Below are 25003 nucleotides of genomic sequence, written 5' to 3' on the forward strand. Positions count from 1 at the left end.
TAACTCTTTTCACCTGCTTTCGCTTCCGAGGGATGCACATGGTTCGTGTCAAACCTGCCTGAACAGGGAACCAGCCCTGAACCTCCTTCTGCAGAAAGTTCTCTTGCTTCGCACAGCAGCAGTACGAGGTCATAGAACCATAGAATGTTCTGAGTTGGAAGGACACACAGGATCATGGAGTCCAGCTCCTGTCCCTGCACAGGACACCCCACAGGTCACCCCGTGTGTCTGAGGACGTTGTCCAGTCTCTTCTTGAACACTGTCAGGTTGGGGCTGTGACACTTCCCTGGGGAGCCTGTTCAGTGTCCAGCACCTCTGGGTGAAGAACCTTTTCCTCATGTCCCACTGACCCCCCCAGCACATCTTCTGCCATTCCCTGGGTCTGTCACTGTCACAGAGAAGAGCTCAGCCCTGCCCCTCCTGCTCCTGCTGAGGAACCTGCAGCCCATGAGCTCTGCCCTCAGTCTCCTCCAGACTGAACAAACACAGTGACTTTAGCTGCTCCTCATACGGCTTCCCCTCCAAACCCTTCACTGACTTCGTAGCCTCTTCTGGACACTCTCTAATAGTTTAATATCTTCTTCACCCTGTGTCCCCAGCCCTGCACACAGTGAATGCTCCAGGTGAGGCCGAGCAGAGCGGGACAATCCTCTCCCTGCCTGGCTGGCCATGCTGTGCTGGGTGCACCAGGACATGGGGCCCTCCTGGCTTCGGGGACACCGGTGGCTTATGTTCAACTTGCCATCAACCAGAACCCCCAGATCCCTCTCCATGGAGCCGCTCTCCAGCATCTCGTCCCTCAGTCTGTCTGTACAGCCAGCGTTGCCGTGTCCCAGGTGCAAAATCCGGCACTTGCCCTTGTTGAACTTCATGCGGTTGGTGATTGCCCAGTTGTCCAATATGTCCAGATCCCTCTGTGGGGTCTCTCTGCCCTCCAGAGTGTTAACAGCTCCTCCCAATTTAGTGTCATCAGCAAACTTACGTAGTATTCCCTCACGTCCTGTGTGTAAGTCATTTATGAGGACATTGAAGAGCGCTGGCCCTAAAATGGGACCCACCAGTGAATGGTCACCAGCCCAATATAACCCCACTTACTGGAACCCTTTGAGCTCGGCCCATCAGCCAACTGCAGGATATGTGGGCAAATTCAGCCTCTCCGTAAGTATCCACATTAAGAAAACGGAATCTGACAAAACCATTAAAGAAATCAAGCCGAAAAGATACCCGTTGCCAAGTTCCTCCATCCTTTCACATCATTCTAGCAATCCACCCGCGGAATTTTTCTCTCCTCTTGAATGAATAGTTATTTTTACACTTAAGGAAAGATGGAAACATTTTCCATACTTTCAAACTTTCTCTGGCATGCCCATCAAGCTCAAAACCCTCCTCAAAATATCCTTCAAACTCTGGGGAAAATCACTTGTGGCTTGTGCTAGAAGCTGCAGAAACTTTCTTTTACAGGCTGATACTTGTTCAGCAACTTGCTTTCCTATTAAATACTGCAAGGATCCAAAAAAGGCATAACAGCCAGGAACACAAATGCTAAAGCAAGGTTGGTCTCCAAAGCCCAAGTGAAGGGACAACCTGAAACAAGAGACTGAGCTCCTGGAAAGATTATCTTCTGTCAGAAAACAAAGGCAACAGGATCTCCCAAGCCCTGGTGCACGTTGATCTACCTTAGATCAGAAGAACATGAAGCTTTCATGTTACGTAGCCAAAGCAGGGAGAGCTTTCCTCAAACCAAGGACACGCAGCTGATTTTATACTAATGGAAACTTAAGGTCAATACATCCCCATCAAGCTCAAATTGCTGTTTCCCGAATTAACTGTTGTCAGTCCAGTTTCAAGTAGACAGGAATCCAGGAACCACCAGCAGAGCTGGGAAATCCATGTCAATATGCTAGATTTCCCAATTTCCGATAGATTTTCATTTTGGTTTATACAAATGTGAATGAGATCAGGACTGGGTCTGCCTGTGCCAGAGTAGGATTGGGTTACCTACTCCTGCAAGATTTCTGGTAAAGGGAAGAAAACGAGGGGGACATCGAGAATTAAGGAAGAAGGTAGACATGTCATCCAAACTTAATAAAAGGTATAATTATACTTGGATAATTCCTAGATATTTCTGTGAGTATCCAAGCCAAGAATAAAAGCCATGTACAGTATTCCACACTGGAAAAAACAGCAATAAATAATCAACATGCACACATACATGCACCAGAAATCCTATACACAACCATGCGAACATATAGGTACGCAAACACGAACACTTATGCAATCGGCTGTATCCAGATGTTTCAAACCATATGATTTCCTTATACAAAGCAGTGCTTACGGACTTTCTGTAATAATAGATGTTTTGTGCAGAGAGTAGCAATGAAGTTGTATAAAATCGTGTATGTTTGCTCAGTGGCTTGTGCAGGTGTGTGGTTCTGCCTCCCAAAACCAGCAGTGGATTAACCCAGGGGCCGACAGCAGCCACCAGCACAACTCTGCTCTAGCCATCCTCTGCTGCCACCTCCGGAGCCAGTTCTTTGTCTCATCCACGGAGCGGTTACTCCAGATTTAACTGCTGTGATTGAGGCCAGGACCTGGCCCAGAGGAAGGGCTGAGGAAAGGCTGGCAAAGGTTAAAGCGGAGAAGCAAAATGTGAAGAGGAAAGCAGAAGCTAGAGGGGCCTTCAATTGCAATTCGCCACGGATCAAGTGACCTGACACAACACAGCTGGCTTGATTTCTCAGCAAGGATTTGAGGATCTGCACCCAAAGAGAAATCCTCTTCCCTTGTGTCACTGAAAACCTGGTGAGTTGATGAGCGCTTCTGTTTTCAGAGCAGCTTGGGCTCTGGAATGCGTTTAAATGAGGGCAAGACCCATGGCTTGTCATTCTCTTCAAGAGGAGAGACTTTTGTTCACGTGTCTATTTGAAAACACTAAATACCACCGAAGTAACCTGCCCTAGGAGACAAGGAAGACGCTCAGGAAAGAGCACTGAAATACAGATGAAGCCAATGCAGCACAGCAAAACCAGCTGTGTGCCCCCAAAACTTCCCTCCAACTCCCCTCAGCACTGCCAAAACAATTGCTGCTGTTTCGCTGTCTCTTCTAGAGTTATCGAGTGTGTCTACCAACCTCCACTGCGAACCTCCTGCGAAAGAGATGAAAAACCCTGCTGATGCTTCCCTCCAGGCTTTAATCCCCCTTTATTTTGGCCAGATTGGATGCCCTGCCAGTTCATTCTCCCCTCAGAGCCCCCAGCAGATACCACCCAATCTCAGAGCTGCACATCAGCTGCACAACAGCTCCGGCACCCTCCTCATCTCCCCTCGCTGCTTAGTGCTCTTCCGACAAGTCTTTAGCAGCTTTAATTTCAGCGTTGCCTTGCACAGTGCTCTTATTAACAGAGCTTTATTGGGAAACACAGATTTATACTTATGCAGATGATGCAAGCGTGCGGAAACTTGCCTTGGGAGTTTGCTTTGCAAGGCTGCTCTGCAAATGTCTTTGTAGAGGATCTAAACTGGAGACCTCCACCAGGTCCTCATTCCCCAACGCTACCGAGCTTTGTGCAATGCTACCTTGATGCAAACACTCACAAAGCTGTACCTCCATCCCGAAGACCTGACGGGCTGCAGGCAAACGCCCCAGCAGAGCCACGAGCACGGCGGCCGCATCTGGGCCAGGTCGGAGCCGGGTTGCAAAGCACCTCGGCATCGCTTGTCTGCCGTTTCCAAAACCAAAGAACAAATTCCTCTGCGGTGCCTAAACGGTGATGCCAGGGTCTGTACACAGACCTTGCATTTTAAGCTCCTAAGCAGTTTACAGCATCTCATCCCAAATTCCTCGTTTCAACCAGGACAGAAACTCATTTTCTCTAACGGCATGGATTTTTAATAGTAATTTAGCTCAACACAATACAAACCCACCCCCCACGCCCTCTGACGTGCTCTTTTCACACTGCAAATCTAGTGCAGCAGGGCTTAGGAGCACAGATTGAGCCTGAGAAATGCTACAGAAAAATAAAGAAACTGAAGACAAATGAAAGCTGGATTTGCCCAGCTGGACAATGAGGAAAGCACCTGCTGTCCATGGGGAAAACTGCTGTGCACGTGCAACTCCTTCCACTGCAGCGCCCAAGGCAGCAACAGGAGTCTTTAAATTACTGTTATCTCAACCGTCCGCTTTTTATTTGTGCCTTGTAGAAGAGACATTTCTTCCTGTTATTTTTAACTCTGCTGCTCAGCACCTTAAAGATCAGAACCTTAGCAAACAAGGTGGCAGCCGGGGGATGCTGCCGGGGCTCCTGCCCAAGAGGTGCCGGATTTGCTGCACCTCCACTTGCCATCAGCGCTGGAAATAACACCAGACTGAGAGGGACCCAAGGGATGTTTTGCAGAGAAAACTGCGGGCAGCTGGTAATTCATGAGCTGAAACCCAGAGGGAGTTTCCTCCTTCGTTGCTTTTTGGGGTTTGCTTTGGTGCTTGTTGTTTGGGGTTTTTTGGGTTTTGACTTTTTTGTGTGTGTCCTGCACGGAATTCTCTTTCTTTCAGTGGTATTTCTAAAAGATTTGCAACCAAGGTTTGCTCTGAGCTTTTGCGCTTCTGTTGCTTTGATTGACTTCCAAACACTAAGAATTTCTGTGCATGTGCGTGTACACGGGCACACGTGTGCACACGTGGTTTCTGACAGATGAAGGTTCATGTGTACACCACAGCAGTAATTACTGTCACCATGCACTCACTATTCAAGAGTTCTACACAGAATATAATGAAGGCCCCAAAGAAAGGAGGCTCACGCCTCCAAATCCTCTGTGCCATCTCGATCACACGCCTCCCTTGCTTTCTTTCACTGTGTTAATGACACAGAAAGGCAACCACCTTTTTCCTGCAGCGACTGCAGATATTAGCCACAAGCCTGGCGAGTGGGGCCCAGTGCAGCCTAGCAGGAGGATTAGCATATTAATAAACCCAGAGCAAACCAAGCTCAGACTCAGCTGAGGGAGGACAAGGTGGGGTGGACGGTCGGCTTGGTCGCCTGCCAAAAATGTTAGTATTTTGGTGACATGCCAGGCTGTGAGCACACATCCTCCGCCAGAGAGGAACGGAAAGCATCTTCATTAGGGCTAACTGCAGGTTCAGATTGATCTTTCCCGTTCTCCATCACCCGCAAGATCTCACAGCACAATTTGCTACACTCTGATGGGAAGAGCAACTCTGCTGGGTGCTCAGTCCCCTTAACCCCCAAACAACCCAGCCAGGAGATTTTGCTCAGTTGTGCTTTTTGGTTGCTTGGTTGTTTTTTTAAATTTAATCCCCACTTTTGAACAAAAATAAATGTGCAAGAGCACAGCTGGGATTGTGCCACTGACTCCAGAGCACATGGATAAATCCCCCAGCCAGCGCAGAGCAGTTAACCCACGGCTAAGGGACAACGCTGGGCTTTGCAGCCGTGCCAGCATCCCCTCCTCGCCTGACAGATCCTTTGCTCCCAGCAAAGTGTTTCTGCTCTAAACAAGCTTCAGACCAAGCTGCTTCTTTTGAATCTATCTTCCAAAGACCCTGACACAAAGGGTCTGGGATGTGATGACGTTATCTCAATGTACAGATAACACGTGCGGCGCTGCGGCATTTCCCACCTCTGTCCCTCTACCGAGAACTTGCCCCTCCAAGCAGCTGCGCCTTCCAGATAACTATGTGCCAGACCCAGGGTGGAAATCCCTTCTTACGTATATCAAAACACCTTTTGAATTCCTCTGGTTTAAGAGCTCATCAGTCCCGAGCAGTCATGACTAGAGGCCGAAGGCTGCTCACTTGCTGGCTTTGCAATGGACCAGCCTCAGGGATGGAGGGTTTGGGAGGAGAAGGTATTATAGTAATTAATTCTCAGTTCAGACTCAGCTGAGAAGGCAATATTAAAAAGAGGGACCCCTAAAGAAACTCGCTGTTCTACACTGAACAGCCAAGTATTATTCATCTATTAGGGAACAGTTAAAAGACTGCACACTCCTGTAGCATACTACTCTCCAGCCTCTCTCAACGCTCACTTGAGCTTCTTGCAGAAGAAAGGCAGCCACGTTCTTATTTCACCTTAGGAAATATTACGTATTAAAGAAATGCAATAATATTTATTCTGGCTGATCTTCCGAAGTGCCGCTGACAGAGCGATGCTCACCCTGACAATGCACAGGGCTGCAGCAGCACAATTCACAGAACAGGGAAGAATGCAAGAAATGGAATATTCTGCTTGCAGATGTGACAACATCCTCTGCTTGGTGCAGCAAACCGGGAAAATTTAATTTAGAAATAAAGAGAAAACAAGACGAAAGACAAACCTGGCATCCCGGAGGAGGAAAAATGGCAGCACCACAGAATTCTGATGCGTAGCATTTCTATCTTAAACAGATCTGTTCTTCTGATTTTCAGACAGAAAAACATCTCTGTTGCTGGATTGCAGGCTTGCAGCCAACACGCTTTGGACTCGGGTCTTCACTTTATATGAGGTGCAAACAGACGCCAGGTAACATCAGCTGCCAAACGACTGGTACGTCTCCTCCCTACCCACGGGGTTTTGTGTTCCCTGCAGCTCCCAAATAACAGTCTATTTTGTTGTAACAGCCAAAAAGTAACCTTGAAAATATGCAAAGACTGACAATTTCTGACCTTCTACAAAATACTGTAGTTATTGACATTTCACTTTGTTATTCCAGCCATGGACAATGGTTCTGATAAAACAGCTGCCACAAACTAGTCCCCTATGTCAGACCACAACAATCTCTTTTTAGCAACTAAAAGGTTCAGTTAGACCATTATGAACTTAACTCTAGACAGGAGAGAAACGGAAGAGCTGGAGCACCAAGGTGGCAGCTCTTCTTGTTAAATTGCTGTCAATTTTTCAAGTAATCTGTTAAATATTACAGAGGTCATACCCCTACGCTGCTATGAAAACCTAATAAGTCTCTAAAACCCATGGACTTTAATAAGGAATGTTATATTCCCAAATAGCCTCAAATGTTTTACAGAGTATTATGACTTTCAGTTTTATAGGTCCAAGACACTAACCAAATAAAAAGTCTATTTCTTCAGTGTTTAAAAGGATGGAAGCACAAGCACAGCTCCTGCGAACCAGCCGTCAGCATTTATCAAACATCAGCCGCCTCTCCATGCTATCGGGTTCTGTGCTTCCTCTGCGCCCAAGTTCACCATTTCCTATTTCCCATATTAACTCGGTGCTTTCCTAACATTCTAAGCTCTTCTCATTCTCGACATCGAACTTTTCCTGAAAAGCTAAAATAAGCTGTCAAGGATCCTTGAAACTTAACAGCATCAGATGACAAACCTCAGTGCCGCGCGTGTTCATGTTGCCCACTTTCCCTCGTATTTACATTTTCCATAGATCTCCTTTGGCTTTGGCCTTGGCAATTCCATCTTCGAGCAGGGACATGAGTTACGGTAATGGTGGTGTGGGGATCCGTCCAGTTGGACTGAAGCTGCACCATTACCTGGGGTCAAACGGTGACGCTTTCCAGACACTCCCAGCCAGGGCTGGATTTACACGTTTCATCTACTGTATGTCAGGGCTGTAAAATTTCATCTTTCCACGTTGCCCTTCCATTCCAAATTAATTTTATTAACAGCTCTTTTTATGGGCACTATAAAACACACTTTTAAGAGGACAAATTTCTATATAGATCTTGTGTTATCCGAGGGTGACTCTTCAAGCACCCTCTGCATTTCCCTTGTTTGTCCTCACTGGATGCGCATCCTCTCTCTGTCCCCTTCAAAGGAGGTCAACCCAAAAACTAGCCACATATTGAAATATCACAGCTGCTTTCTCTTAGGTGCAGATATTGCACATTATTACTCCCCAAATATAAGCAAGGACACTGAGGACCTGTGGCCTTCAGGTCCCTTGGGTTAGCTCAAATCAGCTGCTGGAAAATTGAAGCAAATGTTGCTGGTTTGTAATTTACACTTTACTTTCCCCACTCATGTTTCACAAATAAAAAATGATGTCTTATTTTCTACTGAATGACAGCGCTGCAGTTCAGCAAATTAATAAAATCACTCACTGGCTCAGTATGTTGATTGCTCCCTCTCTTTTATTATGAAAGAAAATGTCAAATGCTCAGAGCTTTAATTCGACTCTTTCTGAAGCATTTGAGCAGTTTGGGAGCGGGTTCTCACCTCTGAAAGAACCAGCTCACATGGGTTGCTCCATACACAACCCCACGTCTCATTTCTGATTTCATGGGAGCTGCAAACCAAATCCTCCCAGGCCCGCTCCCAGCACAGCCCGGTTTCAAGCAGTGAGGCCAAACCTCCGCTGTCTGGGACTGAAATTGCTGGAGAAGGTGCTATCAGATACAGAGGCTTTAGGTTTGATTGTCATCTGGATGCTGAGCCACAACAACCAGCAGCCCCCAGCTCATACAGCGTCATCGAGCAGCCGCCCAGCTGAGGCAGTTAGGAGAGATCAATCTCTGCAGTGCCCCTGTGCCAAATACTGCGGGTAAGATTAACGTGGCACAGAATCCCAGAATGTCAGGGGTTGGAAGGGCCCTGGAAAGCTCATCCAGTGCAATCCCCCCATGGAGCAGGAACACCCAGATGAGGTTACACAGGAAGGTGTCCAGGCGGGTTGGAATGTCTGCACAGAAGGAGACTCCACAACCCCCCTGGGCAGCCTGTTCAAGGCTGTGGCACCCTCCCCATCAAGAAGTTTCTTCTGAAATTTAAATGGAACCTCCTGTGTTTCAGTTTGTACCCACTGCCCCTTGTCCTGTCACTGGTTGTCACCGAGAAGAGCCTGGCTCCGTCCTCCTGACACTCCCCCTTTCCATATTGATCCCCAGGAATGAGTCCCCCCTCAGTCTCCTCTTGTCCAGCTCCAGAGCCCCAGCTCCCTCAGCCTTTCCTCACACGGGAGATGCTCCACTCCCTTCAGCATCTTGGTGGCTGCGCTGGACTCTCTCCAGCAGTTCCCTGTCCTGCTGGAACTGAGGGGCCACAACTGGACACAATATTCCAGGTGTGGTCTCCCCAGGGCAGAGCAGAGGGGCAGGAGAACCTCTCTGACCTACTGACCACCCCCTTCTAACCCACCCCAGCTACCATTGGCCTTCCTGGCCACAGGGGCCCAGTGCTGGCTCATGGTCACCCTGCTGTCCCTCCAGGTCCCTTTCCCCTGCACTGCTCCCCAACAGGTCATTCCCCAACTTACACTGGAACGTGGGGTTGTTCCTGCAACACAAGTCAGGCCTAAACCCCCGCACCACTACCTGTCCCCCTGTTCTCTCCTCCACAGCCGTTTCTCCACTAACAGCAAAGGCTCTAGACATTTTGTGCTCTCTTTGATCTACTCTTGCCCATTATATTCCTCTCCCTGGTGTTTGCTAGCGGGCTGTACGCAGCCGTGTGTCTCTCACCAAACATACTAATGAACTTTTGATGGAGCGCTCGAGTCCTGCCAAGTCACAGAGGATGCTTTACAGAAAGCAAGCGAGCCCAGGCTGGTGGCAAGGGCTGTGCAACACAGTGCTGGTGCACCAACCCGCCGCTCTGCAGCCCTGCCAAGTAATCGAGCCAGCAGCTCCGGCCTGACAGCGCCGCTGCCTCCAGCCGCCCCGCGCCACAGATCTGCCCGGAGAGGCCCAGCCTCTGCTCATCATTTTACATGAATAAAATGCTTCTCTTCTTGCTTTCCCAGCGCTCTGCTTCACTAAAGCGTTGCACATTTTCTCCAAACCGCATGCATGCACACTGCTAAATATTTAGCATCTCGCTCCCTCCTCCTCCTCCTCTCCCTCTGAATTTTGCCTACCTTGTTTTAGCCAATCACACGGAGGAAAATTCTAGCCTGAACCGCATTAGTATAAGATATAAAAATAGAAGTACATTATCTTTTGTAGTTCTCTCAGTTGATTCATCAGCAGCATGAAGGTAAATAATTAAATGTTTTTTAAAAAAAAGACTTTTTTTGTGCTTTTCTTGAACCCAAACACGGAGATTTAGAGTCTCTTGTGATACACAGACTTTGCCTTCCCTGCTCTCCATAGCTACAAAAATGCCTAATGATGATACCTCCCCTCCCTCCCTCCTCCTCCTCAGTTCAAAAATAAGCACACGATGGAGACTTCAATTCAGGAGAAGCTGGTGAAATGTCTCTGCTACAAAGCACAAACCTCCAGCAAATCCCCTTCAAAACCCTTCCCCAAACCTCCCCAAACAGCACCTCCAGAAGCTGTCGCGGGGAGCAGAGCCGGAGGAGCGGGCGCGTGTCTGCGCGGGCCGAGGGCAGCGCAGGAGATGTTCAGAAAACATTAGTGACTTGACTTGATCCTTCATCAAAATACTTTTTGCTTTTCCTTCCTAACACTTCACTGCCCACGACACGGCAGGCTGAGCCGATGTGACAAACTGTCGAAACACATTTTTTTGAACAGAAAAAAATTAAACCTAGACTTTAAAGGTAAAACTGGCCCCTCTGAGTCCCTCTATCATACGTGACAGTCCTGCTGAAAAGAAAACGAAAAGCTCCGAGACAACTTGCTGGGCCAAGCCTTCAATGAACTGGTTAGAGCTTCGTCCTGCAGCAACAGGAGCAGCAGCCGCGATCTCCTGGGTTCCACCTTGTCTTTTAAGCTCATGCCAGTTAATAAAAGTAACCACAGAGGTACAAAAGCACCTGAGCATTTGTCAGTCCCCAGGCACAAACCTGTTCAATGATGCCGTTCATTGATTCCATAAAGTAACAAGCTAATATTACCTAAACCATTCTGCTGGCACTAGAAATAATACCTGCTACCAAAGGAAAAGGACCACAAACACAATCATTTCTAACTCTCTAAATTCACACATTGTGGTTTATTACTGCTATTGTATTAGTAATGCCCTATTTACTACAAGGGTGTCAAATCCAAGAAGTCTTTGTGTTCATTGCAGCCTGAGATTGCTATTGATGAGCTTCGCGATCCCATGTAAAGGAAATGAGTCGAGTTTAAGGCTACTGGTGCTGTTTTTGGATAAATGCTGGGGAATTTTTAGAGGCAATCTTCAGAGCAGCACTAAAATACCATGGATCTAAGCCAGTGGGCAGGCATCTCCATGCAGATCTGTGAGCAGCAGAGCTCTGTCTCCGTACCTGCAATAACCGCACACGTAAGAAACTTCATAAGAATCCCATGTGTCCAAATGCGTGACACAGTAACGTGTGTATACTTGGTTCTCTGAAGCCGCACACAACTCGGTGCGCGGTCACCTTTACATCGCTCCGTACACGTGTGACTACCCATCCACACGGCCACCCCACCCGTGCAGGCAATTTCAGACACGTGTGGCTGCAAATAAATGTCCTGTTGCACACTATGGGCGTTTGTGAGCACGCAACAGCCAACAAGGACTTTATATTCTTTACTTTTCATTACATCAGGTAGCAAAAAATAGCCTTTTCTTGGGCTTGGATGGGTAGTGAGTATGTGTAAAAAGCACTTTAAATGCCTGACCGTATTCATTAATACAAACTCTAAAGAGATTAAACCTTTATGTTTTTCTCCAGAAAATGGTCGCATATTTACTATTAGTTCAAAATAATCCTCCTGAAAGTGCAGTGCATAGGTTTAAATTGTCAATGCCTTTTTTCGATACATGATAAGTCTCAGATGAAAGACTAAAATATGGTCATTACGAGAATCTCGTACTTCTTAACAAATTCGAAAAGCTCAGAAGCCTTCATTGACCAAGAACCTGGTTCATAGTTTCAAAGGTCTTGGGCTCGTTTCCAGACTCCCAGATTCCTTGCCCAGTGTTCTCTGCCATTGGCTTCCTCGGGATTTGCAAGAATTCGGGAGTTTCAGCTCATGGTTTTAAAATGGCTGGTGCTACTGCAGGTAAAGAAAATGGAGAAAAATAGTCTGTTCTGTATTTATGCACCAGCATAAAGTAGGTAGAGTTTATGAATAAGTAGCATAGGATGGAACAGAATTATTTAAGTATTAAGGCTTTTTTTTGTGTGTTAGAAGAAGAACCTGATGCTCTTGGTAATGAATATAGGAGCCTTTTTAGAAATAAGATATTGAGGCTGCTGGACACAGATAAGACTCTATAGCCCTGTCTGTCTAGCACACCGGCTGACCAAATACTGCCTGGGCTTTCTAAGGTCATCCATAAATCCAGGGGACTTCTGACTGCACTACAGAGATCAGGCTATTGAACTGCCAAGATAAATCCTTTTCTTACAGCCAAATCCACCTCTATCAATCTTCAAAAGCAGTAATCAAAACACTGATTCCAGCATATGAAGTATCTCCTTATTTGTTTCTTCTTCTTTAGGACCGGTGCCAAAACCAAGACTTAGCTGCAGCATAGGCTTCTAGCACCTATAACCACAGTCTAGACCAGCATCATCACCAAACCAAACCTTGAGCTTTTACTTTATCAGCCTTTTCATGTTCACAAAGCACTGGTGGACACAGCAGGCAGTGATGGACGGGGCCGCTTGGCTTGCATGTCTCCAATGCCCAGCTTTCTAGCCGAGTCAAACTGGCAAATCCTATCGTCTGTTCAAAGCTTGAATCCACTCCAGGTAATAATACTAAAATATTCCCCTCCTGTCTGCTCCAGTGTTACCAACAGCCCATTTCCAGAGCCCTTCTCCTTGTGAATCCATCTGCGCTTGGGAGGTTTATTGCTCCTCTCTGCAGTTAGCATTAGAATAAACTCTATTTTGTGCAAATGCTGCTGGTGCTGCCCCTTCATTAAGCTGTGCTGCCCAGATTTGCCTGCGTGCGAGGAAAGCCAGTGCTCCTTGTAATTTGGGGGGCTCTGTGCTCAAAAAACCCCCCATTTGAATCAACTGTTTTGCTCAAAGCCAAAGGAAGACTGTTCCCTTGAGTACCTGTTCCCGGTATTTGCTCCAAACTCATAAGAACTGTCCCCCGTGAAAAGGCACTTCAGTTATTTTCCAGAAATACAAATCCATGGCCTAGTGGATTACATTTTCTGCATGCTGTAATTTGTCCTGATCTCCAGACCCAGTTTTCCCTTTATAACACCACTCTTCTATACTTAGTTGTACCTCCTGTGTTGTAATTTCTCCCTCTTTCACCTGCACTCTCTCAGTTTGGAAAGCCGGCATCTCCCCTTTCCTCACCTCCTCCTCGAACTATGCATGGTTTCTCCGCAGATTCACCCTGACTTGGTAAACCTCCAGCAAACCCTCTTTCCACAACTCTGTTGCCCTAAGCCAGGCATTTAAACATGAATGCATTTAATAGCCTGTCAGCAGAAACAAGGAGTAGAGACTGGATCTACCACTAATGTGAAAAGACTCAGCAGCCAAACGGTGCTGTGCTGTCCCAGCACGGACGTGTCTCCCACCCGAGCGGGAGGGCAGCTGGGGACGGAGCCGTGACAGACACACTTCTGTCAGGCATGTAAGGACAGCCCCAAAGAGACAAGACCAGGAGGACACACTGGGAAGCGAGGAGGGAGGTTAGAGGAGATATTGCACATCTGGAGCTGACGGCTTAAGTTTTGGGCCATTCTGCTGGGAAACCTTTTTTAAGTGTCTGGTTGTCAGGAAAGCCTCCTGTTTCCTTGAATTCCTGCCTCAAACCTTCACCTGTCTGTACACCTGATCTCCAAACAGATGTCTGATCTTTGAGGAGCCTGGTTTGCCTCCTGGGTTGATTGTTTCTTGCCCCACAGCTTGAGTTCAGCTCCCAGGACCGCACTCCACGCAGCACATGAGGCAGGAGGACACCAAGGCTACAGGGACATTCTGGAAGCAGCCAGCGAGCGGCTTGCTCCTCGAGTCCCTGATGCACAAAGCAGAGGAACTTAGTCAGCAATCACAGAATCACAAAGAATCCCAGAATGTCAGGGGTTGGAAGGGACCTGGAAAGCTCATCCAGTGCAATCCCCCCATGGAGCAGGAACACCCAGATGAGGTTACACAGGAAGGTGTCCAGGCGGGTTGGAATGTCTGCACAGAAGGAGACTCCACAACCTCCCTGGGCAGCCTGGGCCAGGCTCTGCCACCCTCACCAGGAACAAGTTTCTTCTCATATTTAAGTGGGACCTCCTGTGTTCCAGTTTGCACCCATTGCCCCTTGTCCTGTCACCGGTTGTCACCCAGAAGAGCCTGGCTCCATCCTCCTGACACTCCCCCTTTCCATACTGATCCCCAGGAATGAGTCCCCCCTCAGTCTCCTCTTGTCCAGCTCCAGAGCCCCAGCTCCTTCAGCCTTTCCTCACACGGGAGATGCTCCACTCCCTCCAGCATCTTGGTGGCTGCGTTGGACTCTCTCCAGCAGTTCCCTGTCCTGCTGGAACTGAGGGGCCACAACTGGACACAATATTCCAGGTGTGGTCTCCCCAGGGCAGAGCAGAGGGGCAGGAGAACCTCTCTGACCTACTGACCACCCCCTTCTAACCCACCCCAGGTACCATTGGCCTTCCTGGCCACAAGGGCCCAGTGCTGGCTCATGGTCATCCTGCTGTCCCCAGGACCCCCAGGTCCCTTTCCCCTACACTGCATGACACAAAGCCAAATTGTGAGCTTGGCTAAGCAATGGGTCGGAAAAAGCCACAACAGCCAGGGTGAAGCAGAGCCCACCTCCAGGAGAAGGATGCTTGTCCCACGATACAGGGTGGCTTGGCAGCAGAGCTGAGCCTTGCCCGGACACACTGCAGCTTCAGTCTCTGCACAGCGCTTGCCAAGACCTGGATTCAATGCACATCACTGTCAGCAGCCCTGAATGCTCAAGATGGACAAGAAACAAGGTAAAACCTCCTTCACAAATGCCACCAAATGCAAGAGAAATGTCAGGTGCACCAGGCTGGCCTTTCAGGAGACTGCTGGGAATGACACTGATGACATCTGTGAGATTCAGGACTTATTACCGCCAAAACACGCAAACCATAACCTGCCAAACACCAGAAGCTTTTAACACAGAGAGACTTAAACAGGGTCTTAAGATTATGTATGGTGAAAGGTAAGTACCAGACGATTAGGCAGCTATAATGCCTGTTTTGCACAATCTGACCAAATGTATTTAAAAGAGGTGATGGGAGTAAATAGCACAGTATGGTCCCAGCTCTTACCACTCACACACAAGTACTGCCTCAGGAAAGCAGGAGTCCATCCTGACCACCTCAGTCTAGCCTGGAAGACACAGCACGGTCCTCTCCAGAGCTGGGGTATCCTACAGAAACCCTGGGGCTTCCAGCTTCCAAGCCCTCGAGCTCACCAGTACAACCACCTCATGGTGTTTCTCAAGAGACAACAAGAGGGAAAGTTCAGAGCTGAAAGCCCCAGGACGCCCCACCTACTGCCCCACATGCAACACAACCTGGGGGTTCTTTCCATGGCCACAGCAAGGGAGAAGGAATTCAAATAAACTGCGGAAAGAAGCTGAAAATAACAATCCAGAAAGCTTCAAACATCTGGAAGAACAGTGCTTTGCTCTACAATTTTGAATTGATTTCTTGCCTCAAATAGATTTCTAGATGGATTGCAATTAAAATGAGTTACACAATGCTGTAAAAACGTTATCGTTTCCGCTTCGGATTTTATTTTTGCATCTTTGCTTTCTAGATCCTTTTGCATTTCAGCAGCCACTCCCTGGATTTTAACCATCGTCTTCTTTGCACTCTTCTTCTGCTCAAATCGCTCTGCATCCATTTTTATGTTTTATTACTACAAGGGTTATGCTGTTGGTGGCTTACACAGCCTTGTCACATTTCCCAATGAATAGCTGGTCAGTGGTGAAAATACCCACCATGAGCATTGACTACAGCTGCTGAGAAAGCCTCTGAGCATTTATCAGAGGCAATTGTTTTGTGAGCTGCCCTGAACCCTCAGGATGCCCTTGTCGCAAGCCTCCAGGACACAAACGTCCATCTATTGTCCTGGTTCCTGCTCATAAGCCACGGGGAGGGAGGAAAACAGTGAGAAAGGACGGACTTCAGAAAAACAGCCTTGCTTTGCTGAAAAGCTTGTGAAGCAAGTCCAGCTACCGCGAAAAAGGGCAATGCTGCCATCAGCCCCACTCCAGCCATTTGCCGGCTGTTGTTGCACAGGAATGGTTGTAAAAACAAGACGCTAAAACATGGGATTCCCAGTCAGGCCAGCAGCGGGAACGTCAGACACCAGGCCCAGCCCGCAGGAGCATCAGGACTGAGTTTTACAGATGCACAGGGCTCTGATCAGCACAGCAGCCCCTTTGTACTCACCCTACACAACCTCACGAAAGAGCTCCTGAGGATAATAGAGAAAACTGCTAGTAGTCCCAAGCCTCTGATCTTCATTTGACTTTTAAGGGTTTTCAGGCACCCATTTCCATTTTAAAATAGAAAAAGTACTCAAGTATTTATACAGCACAAAGGCTTCTAAGTAACCCAACTTCAGAAAACATTTTTGGAATGCTGGAATGAAGAATGTCAAGTATTATTTTTGCTTGAATTTCAACCTGATGTGGAAAAAAAACCCTGCAAAGGTAAAACTGTCTGCAGTAGAAACAGAAAGGAACAAGGGGAAATAAAAGGAAGCAAAAGCACTGCTAGTGATGGTGAGATGCCTTCAGCTGTGGAGAACTGTTCAAAGGAACGAGGGGAAGTCTTTCATGACCATCTGAGACTAACCAGTACAGACAATTCCTGCCAGGTTCCACAAAACAGGAGGGAACGTGCCCCAGGGAAGAACCTTCCCTTTGGGGAGGGGATGGCCAAACAGAGCAGCTCTAAAAGGAAAGATGTGGCAAGTAAGACGTGAGCTCATGTCACTCCGGAGAGACAGCAAGTCTCCAGGAGACAACGGGATCCCACCGTTCCCAGCAGGGCTGGGCTGCTCCACGTGCCTTCTGTACCATTCATCTCCTGCACCACCAGCCTCTCCTCTCCCATTGCTGGCTATGAGGTGAGGACTACTGGCTACCATGAATGGTTCTGCCCTGCAGCTTCAGCCACAAGAGAATCACAGAATCCCAGAATGTCAGGGGTTGGAAGGGACCTGTAAAGCTCATCCAGTGCAATCCCCCCATGGAGCAGGAACACCCAGATGAGGTTACACAGGAAGGTGTCCAGGCGGGTTGGAATGTCTGCACAGAAGGAGACTCCACAACCTCCCTGGGCAGCCTGGGCCAGGCTCTGACACCCTCACCGGGAACAAGTTTCTTCTCAAATTTAAGTGGAACCTCCTGTGTTCCAGTTTGCACCCATTACCCCTTGTCCTGTCACTGGTTGTCACCAGAAGAGCCTGGCTCCATCCTCCTGACACTCCCCCTTTCCATATTGATCCCCATGAATGAGTCCCCCCTCAGTCTCCTCTTGTCCAGCTCCAGAGCCCCAGCTCCCTCAGCCTTTCCTCACACGGGAGATGCTCCACTCCCTTCAGCATCTTGGTGGCTGCGCTGGACTCTCTGCAGCAGTTCCCTGTCCTGCTGGAACTGAGGGGCCACAACTGGACACAAGATTCCAGGTGTGGTCTCCCCAGGGCAGAGCAGAGGGGCAGGAGAACCTCTCTGACCTACTGACCACCCCCTTCTAACCCACCCCAGGTACCATTGGCCTGCAAAGCTACTACTGCAAAGCTACTATTTTTACTTAGGTATTTCTCCTTAATGCAGATTAAATTCTTAACTGCACAGAAACCACAAAAGGCTTAGAGAAACAAAAAAGCCTGATTTGTATGAATTAATAAGAGAGAGCAACTGTATTATTAGTGAGTAATGATTGAAGGCTCTGAAGAGGTATGGAGACCTTTACCTAGCTGAACGCTGTTTAAAACAGTGCAAACAGTAATGGTGCAATCTGACGTGGAATATGCAAAATATCCAACACCAAATGAATCTTTGGTGGATCCTGCTGACATCATTTGGGATCTCAGGTGGAATTCAAGGCGTTGCTTTTCAGGAAAGGAGGGAGCAGCCTGGGTGGGTGCCCTGCTCTGCCATAGCCCCCCATAAACCCAGCTCCCCCTCTCGCCTTTGCCTGCAAAGGGCATTTCTCAGCAACCCTCAGTCCCCCATAATCCCTTCTGCCTTTGATACAGAACTCTTCATCCTCAGCTGTCAAATCAGTTAACAGGAAAGGGCAATTTCCTTCTGCACATTTTACAGGAGGAAAAACAAAGATGTAGAAAGGCGAATGGCCTCTGCAGCATCACCCATGAGGCTGCGGAGAGGCTGGAAACTGGGGGCAGCTCCCCCAAACTGCAGCCCCAGGAGCACTTTATAACCCCCCAGTTGCTCCAAACACTGGGCAGATAAACAGAGCTCAAACCAGGCTTTTAAATAAAATAAATACAGAGAGCTCTGATGGACGCTGGACCGAAGAGCACATCCCTTCTGCTGAGCTCCTAAGAATTTCCCGGTTATTGCAGAGATTTTTGTGGTTTTAAAAATGCAGACAATTTAAACTCTCTTGTCCCCAAGCATCAGAAACCCGCAAGCTAATGGGGGTGAAGACAGAGCGCTCTGGATAAACAGGTTATTCCGTTACCATCAATTATCGTGTCTCTCTCAATTTTCTCTACAGCGTGTGGCTCAGACACTGTCCCAGACAGGGCACGGAGCTACTTGCACTCCTGCTTTCAGCCCACATGGCAATTTGCTGCCTCCTTGGGAAGGCTTTGATATTTTAAAACCACAACAGAGCTTTCTCTTTGCTTGAAAGGCAACCGCTAGCTTAGCCACAGCACAAGTATTTGCAGTGCCCTGGGAGATGAAAGCAGTTCAGAACCTTTTGGGGTTTTTGTACAAATTAAAAATAAACAAGTCCTTTTCTTTCTTTCCTTTAACTCCGCTAGTTCCTATTACCCTCCTAGGCTTTTGAAGCATCCTTCAGGAATGCGGGGATTTGACTGAGCAGCCTGGAATTCAGCCTGGCGTTAGAGATGGAGAAACCGAGATAGGGCATGAGAGGGGATAAGAGCACCCAAACACCGGCTTGCTCGGTGCCCCGCGGCTTCCCGGCCTCCGCCACACAACACCCGCTGCAGCCCGGGATGGAGGATCCAAACCCCCGACATCGCCGCTGACTGAGCCAGATCCACCTTACTGGTTTGTTTTGTTCGCGCTCCTCTGTCTCTCTATAATTCATGACGCTCCCCGTGATGCTTAGAAAGAAACCTGCATGTCCTCTCTCACCCCCTTATGTTATAGCATGACCACCGACAGCACCAGACAAGCACCAGAAGCCGTTAAAATAGTGTTCAACCCCCTCCGAATTCCAGGCAGGCAGGCGCAGGCACCGCGCTCTGCAAAGCGCTGGAAACGAGTCGCAGGGAGAGCGTGCGAGAGCAGGAGACGAGGCTAAAAGTGGATGTTGACTTCACTCTCCCATGGAGGTGGAGGCGGTGGAGGTGGGTGGCCGCGAGCAGGGGGGAGGCGGAGGGGGCAACATTTATTTCCAGCTGCTCTCATGTGTGATTTCTCTCAGCGCTGAGATTTTAGAGAAAACAGCAGGAGGTGGGGAGTGGGGGGAACCAAAAAGGAAAATCGCAGTGTCTTTGCAGGAAAACATGTTAAGGAAGAGGAGAAAAGTCGTTATCATCACCACAGCCCTGTAACTCTGCTATTCTTACTGCGGGGTTTAAAAACATAAAACCCAAGGCTATTGCAGCTACATTTCTGCATTGGACACGACCGCGTACGATGGAAATAAGGCCACTTGACCGAGAAGCACGCACCAAAGTGTGGTAACAAAATGATGTTAGAAAATGCTGCTTGCAGACAGCCTCCCTCCTAATAAATGGCAAGCTTTTCTTCACTCCCCGAGATTATGTAATGTGTTCTCGCCTGCTGCTGACTCATATTTTCCAAAATATATCTGGGAAGGAAAACATATGCACATGTGTTTTAATATACAAGGTTCCCTGTATATGTCAAAAGAAATAGATGTGAAGATGCACAAATGCCTGCACATGCATGCACACATACGCACATTCGTGTGTGAGGAGGAAAGAGGGAGAGCCCGGCATCTGTTCTAAAAAACACGCTGGAGATAGATGAATCCATCACCATTTTCTGGGGCAAAACGCAACAACTCTTCAACACAGAGAGTAGCAGGTGAACAAGAAACCAGGAAGCTACAGGGGGAGATGGTAAAATAAGAAGCACCAGGAATGCACCGCCTGCAACCTCCAGCCAAACCTGGGCCCTGGGGACCAGACACAGCCTCATGCTGAGCTTAACATCGAGCTGGGAAAATGGCTTTTGTGACAGTTGGGGCCACTGGGCCGATGTGCAAATGGCAGTGGGCTGAGTGACATCCCATGTCGGGGGGATGGCACCCGCACCCGGTCGTCAGCACCCACCCCTGCAGCGGGGGAGCGAGGCCAGCGCTTCCAAAATGCAGAAATCCAGGGGCTCAGTCCGTGAATACAGTTCCCAGGCTCCAGCTATGCCCCGAGGAAGCCAGGCTCCTCCTGGCTGAAGCCTTACAAGGCAGCCGGTTAATCTTAAGCATATTTGTTCCGAGCCTGCAGGTTCACGAGGTTTCGTTTCTTCTCTCTGCCCCTCTGTGTACTTTAAATTCTTTAGGAAAGGCTTTCAGATAGATGCCTCTGCAAAACCCTTGGTGGCCAGGAGATGGGATCGATCTGCTGCTGGGCACCAGATGAGAGATGCATCCACCCTGGACCGGAGGAGACTGAAAATCCATGCAGATGTCAACTGATCAGGAAAGCAAGGCAGAGGCTCTCTGGTGATGACAGCCGAGTTTCCCGCTGCCCTGGCCTGGTGTCCCTGTGCCCAAAACGGCCCCATCCTCACCAAGACCCAGCCCCTGACCCTCCTCACCTTATAGAGAGAGCCGGCCCCTCCTTCATCCCTGTATCAGACAGGTACACACACGCATCCCTACATACAGGCATCATTAGTACCCTCTGGTTTATGCATCCAGCTTTGCATACATCCAACACTAGAGTAATAAAATTCTAACTTAATTCCTAAAACTACATCAGAGTCCAAAGCCGTTTAAAGGATGCTCTTTCTTGTTTCACGGAAACTTTAAAACGTTTCATCTGGATTCAGAACCTGTTCTATAATTGTTACTTTTTAACTTAATGCTCACAGAACTTCTCAAAAGAAGGGCCTGAAAGGTTTGGGAAAAAGACTTTAAAACAAACATTAAAGATTGATCACACTTTTCCAAAATTACACTGACTGAAGCTCCACTAGATAAGGAAAAAGAGTTGCATAAAATTAATCAGCACCTTATCAAGCCAGGAAGAAAGAATTTTAGATAACAAGCCTTCCCTAAATTCACTATCAGAACAGAAACTTCAGTACAAAACCTATTACGAAAACCTTGTCAGATCCACTGAATACAATACAGGAGGGGTTGAAACATCAGAAATAACATGGGGAACGTGGTCCACAGAAATCCTTGAAAAAAACCTGCTTCTGAACAATTTTACTTAACAAAACTTTTCTACAGATAGGCCCAGCAAATGAGCCCACTGCTTACCAGGGTAAAAGACTGATCCATAGGGTATTTCTCTAAATTTATATTTGTGCAGCTGAGACCATGTTGCATTTTTTCAGTTATAAGAAACACCCCCTCCACAGGATCTTTGCTGCTTTCAAAGTGGTCAATGGTTCAGCTGATTGCTCTCCAAGCATCTTCCCAGTGTGAGCCCAGCTCCCTCAGAGCGGCTTAGAGACCCAGCAACTGGCACCAGGAGGCACTTAACCCTTTAGAAACAGACACTTTTGGGGTATCGATGGTGCAAACAAACCCAATCAGCAACATTCAGGGATTTTTACTTGACGCCTGGTGAGGCTGAGCCGGCTCTCTGGTGGCACGGGGCACAGCCAGGATGCCCGGGGACATCCCTGCCCACGGTGCAAACCCTATGACAATTATCCTCATCATTCCAGGCAGGCCATGCTCTGCAAAGGTCACCACACAAGGCAGGCAGGGAAGCAGATCTGAGCACGGAGGCCACGGTGTTGAGAGACAACAGGACAGTCGGGCACGCTGCTTTGAGGGGCAACAGGACAGTCGGGCACGCTGCTTTGAGGGGCAACAGGACAGTCGGGCACGCTGCTTTGAGAGGCAACAGGACAGTCGGGCACGCTGCTTTGAGGGGCAACAGGACAGTCGGGCACGCTGCTTTGAGGGGCAACAGGACAGTCGGGCACACTGCTTTGAGGGGCAACAGGACAGTCGGGCACGCTGCTTTGAGAGGCAACAGGACAGTCGGGCACGCTGCTTTGAGGGGCAACAGGACAGTCGGGCACGCTGCTTTGAGGGGCAACAGGACAGTCGGGCACGCTGCTTTGAGGGGCAACAGGACAGTCGGGCACGCTGCTTTGAGGGGCAACAGGACAGTCGGGCACGCTGCTTTGAGAGGCAACAGGACAGTCGGGCACGCTGCTTTGCCCGCTGGAATCAAAGCGGGAAGGACCCATCCACCCCCAGACCCCCTGCGGTAAAACCACAGAGCTCCCCGTGGCAGCTCCGGAAGGAAAGGATGCTGAAGCACACAGCTGCCCATGCGTGTGGTGGGGCAGTAAGATGATGTAATAACAATAAATGACCTAAAAATTAACTTTGGGTTTTAACCAAACAAAAATTTAAAAGAAATAAATAAAGGGTCAGGCTGCCTTACCCTGTGCTGGGGCAGGGGGTGATGCCATCTATTGAGAACGTTTTGCTTCTCCCCCAAGCACCCATCGGGGTTACAACTGTCTGCTTGCAAGTCCTGGCCAGGTCCTAGAGGAAGGCACCAGGGCTAGAGAAGCAGTTCAGTTCTCAGGGACTCAAGATCGCAGAGCGAAGCGGCTTGCAGTGCAGCCCCTGCTTTACTTAGCCAGAGATGCTGCCCAAAATAGAAACACAATCGTTGCCAGCAGCCTATACGTTATGTTATACATGTCTCAGCTGATATGAAAGAAGGGGCAGGCACTAAAGCACACGGGACCTTCCACATGGGCACGGGCAGACTTTTCTGCTCGTGGACTCTGCTATGCTGGGAGCTCTGAACCCCCCGAGACCCCCCAGCCAGGGCTCCCCACACAAGCCTGGCCCTCTGACCCTCCCGAACAGCAAGGGGTACACGTGCTGTCACTGTGGTGTCTCCGACAACGCAGGGGTAATGCTCTCCAAAACTGGTTTTAGTTTTAAATAAGCAGTCGAGGCTGAATGGTCCTTTGCTGGGGAGGAGGGTTAGAGTCAGCCTGGCCATCTGTGGGCTCTTTCAGATTAAGACTCATTTCTACTCAGGAAAGAAATTCAACTATAACCAATTTTAAAAAAATCACACTTTCTCCAGGAGGGTCTATTTTTAGTGAGCAGCATAAATCACTACAGCTTGCTGGCTACAACAGATCCAACAGGCAAAATGCAGCCATGTGTAGCTGGGCCAACATGGGCACACCCACAGTGTCTACCCATCCCACCACGTCCCTGCCCCAGCGACAAGGACGTTTTGCAGTTACAGGACACTGCAGAAAGGGAAGAAACACGAGTCGACAGGCTTGGCTATGCATTGGTGATGGGTGATGTTCCTCTGCTACAACAGGGGAAGAGGAGCCACAATGCAGCGAGGGAACATGCCCAAGGCCATACAGTAAATCAGTGCAAACCCAGGACCCAGCAGAACTATCCTCTGCCACCGCTGCAGCCTCTCAACCAACATCCTCTTCACAACAGGACAATTATTACACAACTATTAACATCACGGAGTTCTCCTCAAGCTTGTTAACTTCTGGTCAGTGGACATTCTGCATGTAACAGATAAATCCCTGCATTTTATCAAAATAGCTCTCATAAGGTTCCACTGGGAGATACACATTGAAGATGATTATCACACCCAGGTGAGAAAGATACACACTGTGAATGTAAAATATAGACACCCCCTCTCCTCACCAACAAAGATGTATTATTAAAAACATATAGCACGTACAGACACAATATAGGCATAATACATACATACATGCAAGCAAGCAAGCACTGTAAACAAAGAGCACCGGATCTCCCATCACAACCAGCATTCATTAAACACAGAAATCAAAGAACGACAAGGAAACGAAATGAGCAACACGGAAGAGGGGTTCTAGTCACAAATTAAAACAAAACCAAAAAAAATCCCCCCAAACTTACATGGGTTTTTGGCAATTTTCCTTCAGACATTATACACAGCGGTTGGGCTGTGTACTGAATACCTGATCCAAAAAGAAATATAACCACATTATGCAAACAGATGGGGGCAGGAGTCAGGTGAACATGCAGCAGTTCACAACATTCATCTACGGGATGAGAAAGCACCTCTGCATTCCCACAGGAGGGCTGGGATCCGGGCAGATCTTCATTCACTACAAAGCACAAGCGAGTGCCGTGCTGCTGCCATCCCGGGGGAAAATCCAAACGGCAGGACAGAAAACAGCCATCGCGTCAGAGACCTCTGAGCTGTCCCGTCCCCCTTTCAACTTGTCATGGGAGGTTTAAACCAGAGGTGGGAAATAGCCCGGGTGGGGGAGGCAGCCTTTAAAACACACGGAAGGAAGCCCTCTTATTAAAGAAAGAGCACGAAAATCAGAGTGAAGGCAGGACTAGCAGGGTCACCCCGACATGGAGGCTTTTGCCAAGGGAGAAACAAACGCACCCATTCCCCGCGGCGTGAAGGGTGCCTGAATCTTTAAGAGGGCGGATTGCTGCTCAGGAGGAATGGACTTTTTATGGACTGTGTGAAACAGGGTTGCTATGATACAGTCAGAGGCATTTTCATGAATCCTGTGGCAAATAACACTGAATCCTGCTTAAGCAGACAAACAGCAAGGCAGGTCTCCCATCACCCGGCCTCAGCAAACACACAGGAGCGATCACTGAAAAAGATTTTATGCCTTACAAATATGCTATTTGCATACAAATGATTTTATTTTTTCCTTTGGAGACCTATTTTCCAGAGGGTCAGTGCTATGATTTATTTAAAGGAATGATCCCTCCTCCCGTCCCTGGGCTTGAGCATCCGCACTAATGTGACAAACTCAATGTTCTCCA

The 25003-nt window shown here is 48.4% G+C and overlaps 1 protein-coding gene across 15 annotated transcripts in view; it reads right to left on the reverse strand.

Annotated features, from left to right (window-relative positions):
- The window catches only part of ARHGEF9 (Cdc42 guanine nucleotide exchange factor 9), a 214450-nt gene that overhangs the window by 86744 nt on the left and 102703 nt on the right, over window positions 1-25003 (reverse strand). The window contains exon 1 of one of the 15 annotated variants that reach the window (XM_065078037.1): window positions 24107-24125. The exons of 13 other annotated variants lie outside the window; for them this stretch is intronic. The gene's annotated coding sequence lies outside the window, so the exon portion shown is untranslated. Of the gene's footprint in view, window positions 1-13; window positions 33-24106; window positions 24126-25003 lie in introns of those variants that run through there. One more of the 15 variants, XM_021279988.2, reaches the window with a different exon arrangement.

Source organism: Columba livia, chromosome 12 (genome assembly GCF_036013475.1).
Source record: "Columba livia isolate bColLiv1 breed racing homer chromosome 12, bColLiv1.pat.W.v2, whole genome shotgun sequence".
Classification (NCBI taxonomy): Eukaryota; Metazoa; Chordata; class Aves; order Columbiformes; family Columbidae; genus Columba; species Columba livia.